The 12,474-nt window shown below is 43.9% G+C and overlaps 1 protein-coding gene across 1 annotated transcript in view; it reads left to right on the top strand.

Moving 5' to 3' along the window:
* The first annotated feature begins 426 nt into the window (after nucleotides 1-426).
* The window catches only part of LRRC3B (leucine rich repeat containing 3B), a 47,790-nt gene continuing 35,742 nt past the window's right edge, over nucleotides 427-12,474 (top strand). The window contains exon 1 of the mRNA XM_050892305.1: nucleotides 427-567. The gene's annotated coding sequence lies outside the window, so the exon portion shown is untranslated. The remainder of the gene's footprint in view (nucleotides 568-12,474) is intronic.

The raw sequence follows: 12,474 nt of genomic DNA, 5'->3' as shown, positions 1-12,474 counted from the left end.
CCTCCGCCGGGGCGGCCCCCGACTCTGCCCCTGGAGCTAGGGGGTGAGAGCCAAAATCAGTCCCGGGGAAGGACGGACAGCATCACCCCTCCCGCGGCGGAGGTGTGTGGGGGGGGGCAGCTGCCCGCTGTGCTGTGGGAGCGAGAGGGGAGTCTCCTCCTTCCCTCCCTCCCCGCCCCGCTCTCTCCTCCCTCCCTCCCTCTCTCCCTGCCTGCCTGCCTGCCTGCAGCCGCAGCGCAGGGGCAGGAGGGAGCGGCGGCGCGGCAGGCACAGCCGCCCGGCCCGCGCCCGGCGGAGGCAGCAGGGCTGGCGGGCGGTGGCTGCGCCCGGGCCCCGCCGCCCCGCCGGCTGGCTCCGCCCGTCGCTCCCATGGCGCGGCGGCCCCGCGCCAGGTGAGGCTGCGCTGCCTGTTGCGCCGCTGGGGCGCGGGCCGAGCCGCGCCGAGCAGAGCCAAGCCGAGCCGAGCCGAGCCGAGCCGAGCCGAGCCGAGCCGAGCCGAGCCGAGCGGAGCTGAGCCGCCGGGGGCGACACGCCGCGAAGTTTTGCGGGAAGGCGCCGCTCCGCGATGTGAGTTGCGGGGCCCCGCGGCCGCGCTGGGGGGGGGGGGCGATAGCGCCGGGAGGAAACTCGACGGGGAGGGAGGGAGGGAGGCGAGCAGCGCTGCTGCTGCCGCCGAGGGGCTTACCGCCGTGCCGTGCCACCTTGCCCAGCGCTGATCGGCGAGGGCCAGCGGAGATACTCCCTTCCCCGGCCCGTGGTGGCGAGCCCCCGGCGCCCCGTGAGTGCTGGGGGGCGACGGGGTCGGGGCTCCGCCGAGGCAGCGGGCGGGTGGGGAGGGAATCGAGGGGCGGAGGCTGCGGGGAGGGGGCTGCCACCCCCTCGCTTGGGAGCAAGCGAGGGATTTAAGACCCGCGCCCCCCGATCCCGTACCGGAGCAGCATCAGAAAAGGGGGAGGAAAAAAAAGCGCACCCCCATAGGTCTCTGTTTCCGAGGCGCCTGGCCGCTGCGCTCCCCGGCCGTGTGCGGGGCGGGCTGCCGGAGGTCGCGCTGATCAGCATGCAGGCGGCGGCCGGGGCGCGGAGCGGGGCGCGGGGCTGGCGGGGAAGGGGGAGGCGGGGAGCGGTGAGAAGACGCCGTGTGTCTTGCCGTGGGATTTTTCCACTTTGAGACCTACCAGGACCAGTTGCTACGGAGCAGGCGGCGGTGGCTGTGATGGGGAGGAGAGGGCAGCTCCCTCTGAACGCGAGCAACAAATGGTAGCGGGCGGCAGCCGGGCTGTGCCCGCTGCGCCCAGGTGAGCTGCACCGCCCCGGGCCGCCCGCTGCCCGGTAAGGCACCGGGAGGGACCGTCGCGGGTGGCGCTGGGGTTCCCCGGGTGGCAGGTGCAGCCCCCCGGGCGAGCTGGGCGGGAGCAGCCTCGGCGGGCGCTTGGCGGGGTGCGCCGCGCCCCCCCCCGGCTCGGCGGGGGGTTCCCGCGGCGGCGGGAGGCTCCGCGGTGGCCCGGCGCCCGGAGCAGGGCACGGCCGCGACCTTAAAGCCCGCACATAAATGTCATGATCGCTTGCAGTGAGCGGGTAATGGGTACTCTGTGTGTGTGTGTGGTATGCCTGAGCTCTGGAAACTGCAGGCTCTTCTCTCGCCTTTCTGGCGATCTACACGTCCAGAATTTCCCCTCTCCAAAAATCTGGAGAATGTCTCGGATGTGCCAGCGGGAATTTTTCTTTCCTTCTTGGCTTCTACCTTCAAAAATTAGAAGATTTTAGGGTATCTGTTAGAAAAATCGCAAAGTGGTTCAGGCTGCAGCTTATCACCCCGTCTTTCTGAATGTCCCTAGACAGTAGAAATGGTGTGATTACAGAATAAAAACCAGCCAAATAACTTGAAAGGCATGAATAAACCAACTACTTAAAGAGTCAGAATGAAAACCAGGTAAACAACATTCAGTGCTCTTTTCAAAGAAGTGAGCCCAGAGGTATTTACGTATATATGAAAATGACAAAATAAGCTAATGATTTTGAGGTTATTGTAATTATTTAAAAAAAATAATAACCATGAGGAAATGTTACAGATTTGGCAAGGAAAGGAAAATGAGTACTTTTAGAGCTGCAGACTCTGACTAGGATAGCCTCTTCTGAATGCTGAAAAATAACTGGCAACAATTTCTTCTTGTGGTAATCTGTCTAATAATTTGTACATTTAAATTGCAAGGTGTGCGTCACACCCTACTGAAAGCGGTAGCTTGAAGGCTTTGATATAGAGCACCACAGTGTTCATATGGCTTACCCGTTGATATTATTCTTAGTAATTTAATTAAAAAGGACAGGCACACAATGGGCTTCTAGTTTGATTTAGAGGGAAAGAAGGTATTTAAGCTGTAGAATGAACTAATTTGCAATGCCTTTGGTATGTTCAGAGTCTAATTTTCTAGTTTAGTTTCTAAATAGTAAAATTGCTTGGAATTAATTATAACAGTGTGATTGCTTAGCTGATTCTGTAGCCCTTACTTGTGCAAGTTGCCGTGGGTTTCTATGGGATTACTCCTACAGGTGATATTCTGACAAATCAAGACAGCAGGATTGGGCCCGTTGTCAGGTAGTTCCAGCATACTATGGCACTATAATTCCAGGCACTATGTGGGGATGCGCCCATTGGCGCAAATGAGAGGTCTTTGACTTCGGTAGGAGAAGAACTTGGGGTTAAGTCCAGATCTCTTACATTTATTCAGCTATTGCTGGTTGGGTCACTGAGCCCTCATCTTGCCTTCCCTGAGGTCTGCTGTAAAATTTGTGCTGACTTCAGTCCAACTAAGATGAGCTCCTGTGGGTGATTGTGGTTTTCCATTGCCTTAGGGTGAATTGAAGCTGCTCAGTATCTTGGAGATCAGGGCCTGAGTGAATGAGAAGGAGGATTGTATCTGCAACTAGCAAGAATCAATGTGTTTTGCCTCAAATGAGAGATTAATCGAAAAAGAAGTATCATTTAATAGGCATATAAGTTCGTGCTCTGGATCCAGTCCTGTGCTAATAAAGTCCATGAGAGTTTTGTCACAGATAAACAGAATAGCAAGACTTAATTTAAGGATATATTGTGATTTGTCTCTTCCGTGTGCTTTACGGGGTCCATATTTCAAATCTTTTGGGAGGTCGGAAACTCCTCCTGCTCATGCAGAAGCTGCGTTAGAGTAACTTCAGAGCAAACGCATGATATGTCAGCTCAAGAAATAACCTCCAAGCAGTAGAACTGAAATTTATAAAATTCAGCCTTACTCAGAAGTGCTAACTTGGGTGTCTAAACCCAGAGAAAATTTATTGCTTTATTACAAAATCACCTTTAGATGTTCAGTTAAATAATAAGGTACTTCTGAATCTTGCTTTTAAGGATATTTCCTGTCACTTCACTAGGAATATTTATGAGAGTAACACAAGGGATACGTGGCTCACTGGCAGGAAGATTTTAAACTTTTTAATGAAATGAATAATTCAAGCAAGCAGGAATATGTGTAGAAATATTTGTTGTTACCATTTCAGTTAATCAGAAGATGGACTAAGGAAGGTACTTTTTCTCCGAGTAGAATATTGCATTTGCGATGACTTACAGGATCTGTAACATGTAACTACTGTCCTTGTTGTCATCTGCATGCATGGTCTTTGGATCAGCCCTCACTTGAGAATGCAGATTAAATTAGTGTTCTGTGGCTAGCAAAACAGTCTTTATAATTTTGCTTCATCCAGTAAAATTTGTTCGTAAATTTGGAGAAAACTCTTATGGAGCTATGAAATTTAGAAACTTATAATAATGCTAAACAGAACCTTATTTTAAAATGATGGTATTTTGAGCCAAGAATAAATTATTTGAGTTCATGGAATATGTAGCATTTACCTTGGCTTGTTTGGCCAAGCCTTTTTAAATATTATTTATTAAAAGTAACCTCCAGAAAGTGCAGTTTTGGTAGAGCACTTTGGTGCTGGTATGAATCAAATGTCAATATGTCTACAGAAACTACAAGCAATAAGGATATAGGAATTTCTCAGCACATTCAATAAGTATTTTTAAATGGATTACAGTCTGTAAATACATGCATGAACAAGGTGTGCATTCTACTCTTAAATCCAATGTGCTGTGGGTGAAGTAGCCTCAAATTTAGAGTTGTTCTCTTCTGGTGAATTTAAATCTCTGCTTCTAGTTTTAATCTAGCTCTTTTCGTAAAGTAGTTCCTGTGCTTCCATCATTCTGGTGCAGTTTGTTAGTCCGGATGTACAACGGACATGTGGGTGCATCCCAGAGAAAAATCAGTATGATGTGGTATCAGTTTTAGTCGCTGCTTCATCTGAGCTCATGGTTTAGATAAACAATTGCCAAACCCACTGTGGAGGAGGATCTCATTATTTCACAACGATTAAAGATGTATGCTCCTGCTTCATGAAGATTTCTGTGGGTAATTGGTGTCCGTATTTGCCATTGATGACTTGCATTGCTTACCTCTGTAGACTAAGCAGCATTTTTAGCCGGTGCTGGCTTGTTTTACACAGGGACTTAGTTTGAACTTTGAAGAATAAGCACAATGCTTACTGCTACGGAACAAGAAAGTAACTTTTATTTCTCTCCCCCTGGATATTTAAATGCTTTACTGAGTACCTTCAGTGAGCAGATTTTTTTTTTTAAATTAGCTTCTTTCTGCACTGACTTCAACACTGGACATGGGAAAAGCCTTTTACCGTAAGGATCAGCACAGCTCCTGAGTTCTGCTTTCTGTCAGCGAGGGCAAGGCAATGGTAGCCGAATTAAAATCAAGTTCCTCTCTGTGGAAGGTATGAACTTTTATAGAGATGAAAAAAAGAGAGAGAGAAGTGGGAACAGATGAAGAAGGCCAGATGCCCTCAAAATAGGGGAAAAGTAAAAGACAGCAAGGAGAAAGGCAGTGGCTGAACTGGGTAGTTCAGACTTCCCAAAGGATGAAGGGGTCGGTGGGGTTGCAGCATAGCCCTCTGGCTCGGCTCCCTGCTGTGCCATGGGCTTGCCATGAGACAGACTAGAAGCCTTGCTGAGGGATTGAACTTGGCTTTTTGTGTCTCAACTCCACAGATAAGAGAGGAGATAAAAATGCCTCTCGAGTAAACGGGCTGGTAAAAGGCCTTTTCAGAGATACATTGAACTGGATAATTGGAATTTTTACTTGAACAGAGATAAAATTAGCATTACAGATCTTGATGTACTTGATTAAGGTTTACCTCTGCTTTTCAGGGTCAGTTCAACTAGCTAGTGTGTGTTTTAAATGAATTTTGTCCTACATTAATAACAGTTTCATAAAGCTGCTAACTTACCCTCTGAGAAGAAAAAGTTGATCTCTGCCTGCCAAATAGTACTATAAAGATATGATAACAAGAGAAAGTGAAAGGTGATAGAAATGAGTGATAGCACATAAATGGGATGCTACTCTGGCTTGGAAGCAGGAAAGCAAATGGAGACTATTTAATTATTTAAGGAACAATAAATGAAAAGTCTGGTTATAAAGTGACAGTAAAAGGAGAGACAAACAGAATAAAAAGAAAGTTGGGAAAGGGAAACAATGCATAAAGAAAGTAGAAGGTGGACAGGAAGGGATCAGAGGGGCAGGGGATGGATTTAAAATTTCCGTGGAGTTTTCAATTGGAAAATATTATCTGTATAAGTCTGTATATTGCAGTGCTTACATAACAACCTCTATTTTACTCAAATTATGGAAGTCTGACACAGAGTGTTCTCCTGGGGGGTCACTTCATGTTCCTGCTTCATCCTTTGGACGCACAGCCTCAGTTAATAGGGCGTGTGTTTTTAAAGGTGGCATGCCTTAGTGACAGGCTGTCTTAAGAGGTATACTTTGTGGATGTTGTTAGTTTTAATGGTGTTATCATTTCCTCTTCTGTCAAAGTTGCAGTGAAAGTTACCTCTTCCTCCAACAAATAATAGCATTGATTTTAAAGGGAGTATTTTTTTGCAGTTTACCAAAACTGGGTTACATACTTTTGCCACTGTACTAACTAAAGATATTTTGTATGTAAAGATTGTGAATATTCAGCATTTCATTAGAGTGCTTGAACGACTGAGTGTTTAATATGCTTGTACTGGGAGTTAGCGGGACACGTGAAAAGCACGTGAGGGTTGTTTCCCTCATCTAGATTACAAATGTGTATCGCTTTGGCAGAATTTGCTTCATGCAAAGTATTTTTGTAATACTTACAAAGTACACATGTTTATGTGCATGTGAATAATTTGCAGCTAAGGGGTGAAGCCTTTGGACATTCAAATGAATCTATGCTGTTTGCTATTGTAAAGGCATTATAATTAAAAAGAAACAAAAGCACTGGGTGTACAGTGTTCAGTTCATGCAAGTACTCCTCCTCCGTTAAGAACAGAGGCAAGTGCTTTTTCCTCTTAGAAGAGGAACTACAACAAAAATTTTATATGAAGTTGCTTGCTACGTCATATGTGGTTAAGCAAGCAATGGTGTTTATATATCTTACTGATGAAACTTCAGCTTATGAACATTAAAACCAAAATAAGTTTAAGCTACCGGTGTTTTAATTCTTGACTTTTTTACCCATTTTTATTTTGTGTTGGGTAATGAAAATTGGCACAATCTATTTAGACTTCCATTTAAATTATTTTTAATTCTTCATGTAGCAGTATTTGTGTATTGTTTTCAATACACTCTTACTTTAAAAAAAACCCACAACACCAACAAACCTTTTCATACACTTCTAAAAACAGATTCTGTAATGCTTTTTTTAGTCTGAAGTTTTATTTTGAAATAGTGATGTTCTGTTATATTTTCCTCCATCTAGGCAAAAATGGTATTTGCCAAGAACAAAAATCTTGAATCAGTATGTGCAAATGTAGAAGTTCCAGAAGAGGGAAAATACTCAAAGGCAGGAGACTGTTCACAAGACTGGGAATCAGTAAATCTAGTCTTTATAACAAGTCTGGCTAGGGTTTGTTTGTTTTGTTTTTTTTTCCCCTAGGTGTACTGCAAATGGTCTTTAAAATTTATCTTGATTCCTCTGTATTATTAAACATAATTTATTGTTATTAGTGTCAAAAGAGAGAATGACCCTTAGTTCTTTTCTCCTGAAATGAAGTTAACAGAATACAACTGCCATTGCAACCTTCAAATAGTCTGATAGTGTTTCTAAACGTCCTTTTTGCCCTTGTTTTCAGCTCTGTTGACACCAAGTCATTGAGATGAGAATTGGTGACTTTTGAACAGTCTATTTTTAACAAAGTTTGTAATTGAGTGTTACTGTTCATGAATATGTGTCGTTCCCGATCTGCACAAACACTAAAAGGGAAGGCATGTATCAGAGGAGAACTGCTTTTAAGTACTCATTTTCAGATTCTGCTGTTCTCTCAGTGTGCCTGGTCCTGTTCTGTAGATAAGAGTATTGATCTTCACTCTGCTGCTGCAAGGATATCTCCTCTTATTTAAAGCTGAGAGATTCCAAACTGTTTCAAAGAAAATGGTCTACATCACGTTATAAAATGGGATACAAATGGGAAATTGTTGTCTTCTAGGATCTTCAAACTTAGAGTGAAACAACTCCCAAAACATCAGATCACAGTATTTCTCAGACCTTCAGTTGTCACTTCTCGCACACTGCAAATAACTGAAGCACACCAGTTTAAATGGAATAAGAACATCTCAGCTTTGACTTAAAAGCAGCACGTGGGTGACAGCATGCAGTAAATGGGCAATCCTTTCCCTGTAAGTACGTCTTGAGGCTGCAAAGCTGAGATGTCATGTCCCTACAGACCAGATTTCTGATCCCATTCTTGGTTTTAAGCAGACTGTTGTCGTCGAAGGGTTAATAATCTCTGTTAAGAAAATGTATCGGTCATTCTCTGTTTCCAGAATCTTTCACAGTTTTTGCCCTTTGACAAAAGACATTGTATATGTATTCTGCTCATCATTTTCATCAATTACATGGTATGCTTATTGGCAGCTCTCATGCATAAATACTTATTTTGCTAGAGTAGGAGATGACAGGATTTAGACATGTAAGAAACCTAAATCTTTGGCTCAGAAAAAATTCCTGATGGTTACAAATGGTATTTCAATAACTTTCAATCCAAAAACTTTTCTTGCAAAGCGACATGACTGTTGTTCTTGCCAGTCATGGCAGGTGCTCCATCTGTACAAATACCGCCTAATTTGAACCAGTCAAGCTTAACGGGTTTTTTCCCACTATCTGCCACATTTTCAACAAATTTTCTCAGTTCTTTAAACAAGTGTGAGGCAGCAGTGTGGAACAAAATGGACAGAGGCCAAGCAATTTCTTAATTATAGCAGATTTTTTTTAACACATTGAACAACAACAGTCAACTGTGCAGTGTCAGTAGCATTGCAACTTCCCTTGGTTGTGAGCAAAAAAAAAAAAAATTTGCATGAAGCTGTTAAAAATTCGAATGCATGCTGTTGTATTGTCTAATATCATCTCAGCCCTTCTCATTGTCATGCCGCATGAACAACTATGAACGTATCAGCTGCGGGCTGTTCTTTTGATCTGGTTTGTGCAGCAATAATTGATGTACCCTCTCGCATTCAGTCTTTGTTGCCTGAGAACGGCTCTTTCTTGCAAGCTCACCATAGCGATATTTGCTATTACACCTTTGCCACCGATTTTGGCTCACTGTATTATTTTTTACATACAAACTGTGCATTTATTTTTTTGTGTATTTATTTTTTACATTCAAAAAGCTGTCGTGCTGGGGATCTTTCTTGATATGAAATCAGACTGCAGGTCAGATCCAATAAAACATATTTTGCATTAATTTCAGGATTAGTTTGTTTAAAAATACCATCCCAACTGGGACTTTCTGTGTGGCTGTATCGCCACACCACAAACATACTTCTACAGACTCTGCCCCTTCTCCAAAGAAGAACCTAGCCTTCCCTGAGAGAAGCGCTCTCCATGCAGTGTCAGCTCCATGCACTGTCATCTGAGTATTTTTTTCACTGTGGCATGCATGACTTGGCAAGCAATGCTTTGATGATAAGTAAATTGCTTTTAAAAGTTTATGGATGTTTGAGTTGGCTGGGAAATCATTAGAAAAACATGAGGTGAATGAGGACACTGCAGGTTGCACAGGTCCTTTATTTTCCTCTTGCTGTGGAGTTGCAGAGCAGGTAAGCTCTGGCTTTCTGTGGGCTCCCCAAAAGGAGTCTTGTTGACTGGAGTTACTGGGTCTTGGTTGTTGTTTTAATGAAGCAATTTTAATCATGGGCTAAAACTGCTATTTTTAAATTTTGGTTCTAGAAGCTGTGGAGTGCAGCTTTGAATCCCGAGTAATCACTTGGGCTTCTGCAAAGGGAGACTAAAATACTATCCGGCTTGCTTCATTAATGCAAAGCACTGGGGAGCTGGGGGCTGATTCTGTGACCACATGTGTTCTTCCATTCACTTGGCTACTCCAAGTAGCCTTCTCAATTTCCTATGCATCCGTAGTTTCCTCAATTTTTTTTTTTTAAATATTATTATTACCTTTCTTCTAAAAATATTTTAGGCAAGGGGTTAAAAAGACTGTTGAATTTAATAAATACCTGTATTGTAGTAGAAATGACATTTTTGTGACTGGCAGATGTGATGTGTGTATGCAGGAGCTAATGGAGCTCTAAAAGCATTCGGTCTCAGCCCATCCACATTGTTTCTTCGTTTTGGACCAGTCAGTTGCAGGTAAAGGGCACTGAGAGGGTAACTTTTTAGTGACTTAAATACCACAGCTGACAGAGAAAGATTTAATTTCTAAGGATCAGCTATCAGGGAAATGCACTTCACTATTGCCATCTAGGAAAAAAAGCATGTTTGTTTTTAATTACAGATTCTGAGCTTGTTGTGGTCAGTTGATGTGAGTAGAGGTAGGCTGACTGTAGCGGTGGAAAGTTCGTGGTAGTGAAAATTGGAGATTGGTGAGAGGTGGACTTCTTGCTAACATTGACACTGTACGCAGGTTCACTGTTTTCACCCATATACCTGACTGTTCTTGGAGTTACCTAGCGGCATCTTGGATAGAAGGGTTGCTCCTGGAAACAGTTCCCTTTTGGTCTGAGAAATTAGCTATAAACTTTGTCCCTTCTCCAGTATAACTTAGACTAGATGATTTTATTTGACAACTTAATAATTGTACCTAAGCTGCCTCTGAAAATATTTTGCACTTCAATTTTATTAGTCTTGAATATATTACTTCTTCAAAAGAATTTTTATAGTTCTTACTAAATAAAGAATGAACCTGGAAAAAGGAAATTAAAAGCAAGTGCTCTGTGTCTTCACTTCCCAAACAAATTCAATATTAAAAAAAAATGTAATTATATTATCTTTTCATCATTTTCACACCAGAATGGGGGAAAAAAAAAGCCCATCTGTGTAAACCTTTTGAAACCTGCTTCCTGTGCCATAGCCTGTACTTTTTCAGATTAAAGAGGAACACTGTATTCCTCAGATGCGATAAGGAGAATATTACTATTCAGCGACTGTGATAACAAGCAAAGAAAACACTGGGCTGAAAGTCAGGTGCCCTGCTGCCCTACAGCAGCGGCAGTGCTGGCGTCTCGATGTCAGCGTTGTAGAAGGAAGCAGGCATTTGCAGACTCCTTGTGAACCTCGTCGCCGCAAGGGCAGGGTGCACGTGCGACCGTGTCAGACCACGGCTTTGGGGCACCCCTCTTTACCTCAGGGGCTCTGTGGGACATTGTAAAGTTCACCTTGCATCCTTACGCTGTGTTGTAGTTCCCCTTGCTGGTGAAAGCCTTGGATTTTTCATTAGGGGTTTGACCCTGGGTTCATTTGAAGGGGGAGCTTGATTTTCTTGCCCATCCAGAAAAAAAACCAACGACCACCACCAAAACCCTAAACGAACCAAACAAAAGCGCCAGCCTCTGTCAGCAGTAATTCATCAGATGTGACGGGGTCGGTGTTCCTCAGTTTGGGCTTGCATTTGTCGGGCTTGGGGGCAGCATGAGAGGGATGTGCTGTCTATAAAGAGCTGGCAGGGATGTACCAAATAAAATACCTGTGTAAGAAGGCTCATCTGAAGAGATGAAGGGCAGAAAGATCAGGACATGCTGAAACATATCCTGTAAGATTTGTACCTCTGGTGAGAGGTAAAAGATAAAACATCCAGCTAATGCTAAAGCATATCCTTGCTAAGCCTACAATTACTTTCTTGGCAGCCCTGATGGAGGCATTTTCCTGGGCCCAGAGAAAATGGGCGTTTTGAGTGTGCATGGGACATGGGGATTTGTAAGGGCTGAAACATGGACACTGGTACAAAGGGCAAGTCATGGAGCTCCTAATCCATCCAGGAAAGCATCTCAGACAGGAGCTCTGTCTCTGGGCATCTGTGTGAAGGGCTCACAGCTATCAGCAGTAATGGGCTTCCCTCAGAAGTCATCGTCTTAAAAGTCTGCTCAAGAGCTGGGCTTTTCTACCAAAGAGGAGTTTCTTTATAGGATGGGTGGCTGGTCCAGGGTGTAAGAGGAACGATGGCAAGTTTTCAGTACCTGCTGCTGCCAAACTTAGTTATGCTTACTGCACTCTAAAATACCACCATTTGAGTTTTTAACATTAATATCATCAGTGTGAGTCAAGGATGTTTTTAATTGCCATGGTTTGCATAAGGCCTTCAAGGTTGTGATTCAGGACGTCAGGAGGTCTTCTCCAAAACCTTACTGAGAAAAAGTGCTCAATTCTTTTCCCTTAGTGAGTGGCATGGTTTAGGGGAGGGTGAGCAGGTGAGATTTCAATGTTCTCAGCAATGAGGGAGTCCCATGTGGCATTTTGCAATGTGGGTTTAAAAAAATCTCTTAACACTCCAGCCGTTTCCTTTCTTTTTTTTTCCCTTCCCCAGAACTTTTAAAACCTTGTTCTAATTTTTCTCTGAACCAAAGTGGTGTTTAAAGAACAAAGTCCATTAGAGATGTTGGCACAACAAAGAAAAAGAGTTTTAGAAGATGTGAGTCAGCTTAGGAGGTCTGAAATGGGAGATGGATAGGTCTTTCCTTTCTCAGGGGAAAATGGTCATTCTGAATAAGAAGGTAAGCTGTTCTCAAGTGATAGATTAGAAAAGTCTTCAAAAGGCTTAAACAAGTACAGCACCTCTGCATTTCCCAATCAAGGGTGGAGAAATGTTTCATTATAGCAGAGCAGTGTAGCAAGTTAATAAAAAGTAAACTTTGTGTAATTTTCCTTGCAAATATTTGGATACTAATGAGAATGTTTAGAGTCCCTAAACTTTTTACTGTTTTCTTTTTATCTTACTGTCTCTCTTCCCTTTTCATTGCTGCTGGTTTTTGAAAGTTATGTTTTCCTGTCTCTCAGAGGTGTCAGCTACAGAGGACTCTTCCCATGCACCAACATAACGCCTTGTGTGGGCTAAGGGTTACACGGAGCAGGGCAGCAAAAGACTTTCAGTGCAGGTGCCCGGAGCTGGTCCTCCCGTATCCG

This window comes from Gymnogyps californianus, chromosome 2 (assembly GCF_018139145.2).
Source record: "Gymnogyps californianus isolate 813 chromosome 2, ASM1813914v2, whole genome shotgun sequence".
NCBI classification, from domain to species: Eukaryota; Metazoa; Chordata; class Aves; order Accipitriformes; family Cathartidae; genus Gymnogyps; species Gymnogyps californianus.
Note: the sequence above shows the minus strand (reverse complement) of the source record. Positions and strands in the feature narration are given on the sequence as shown.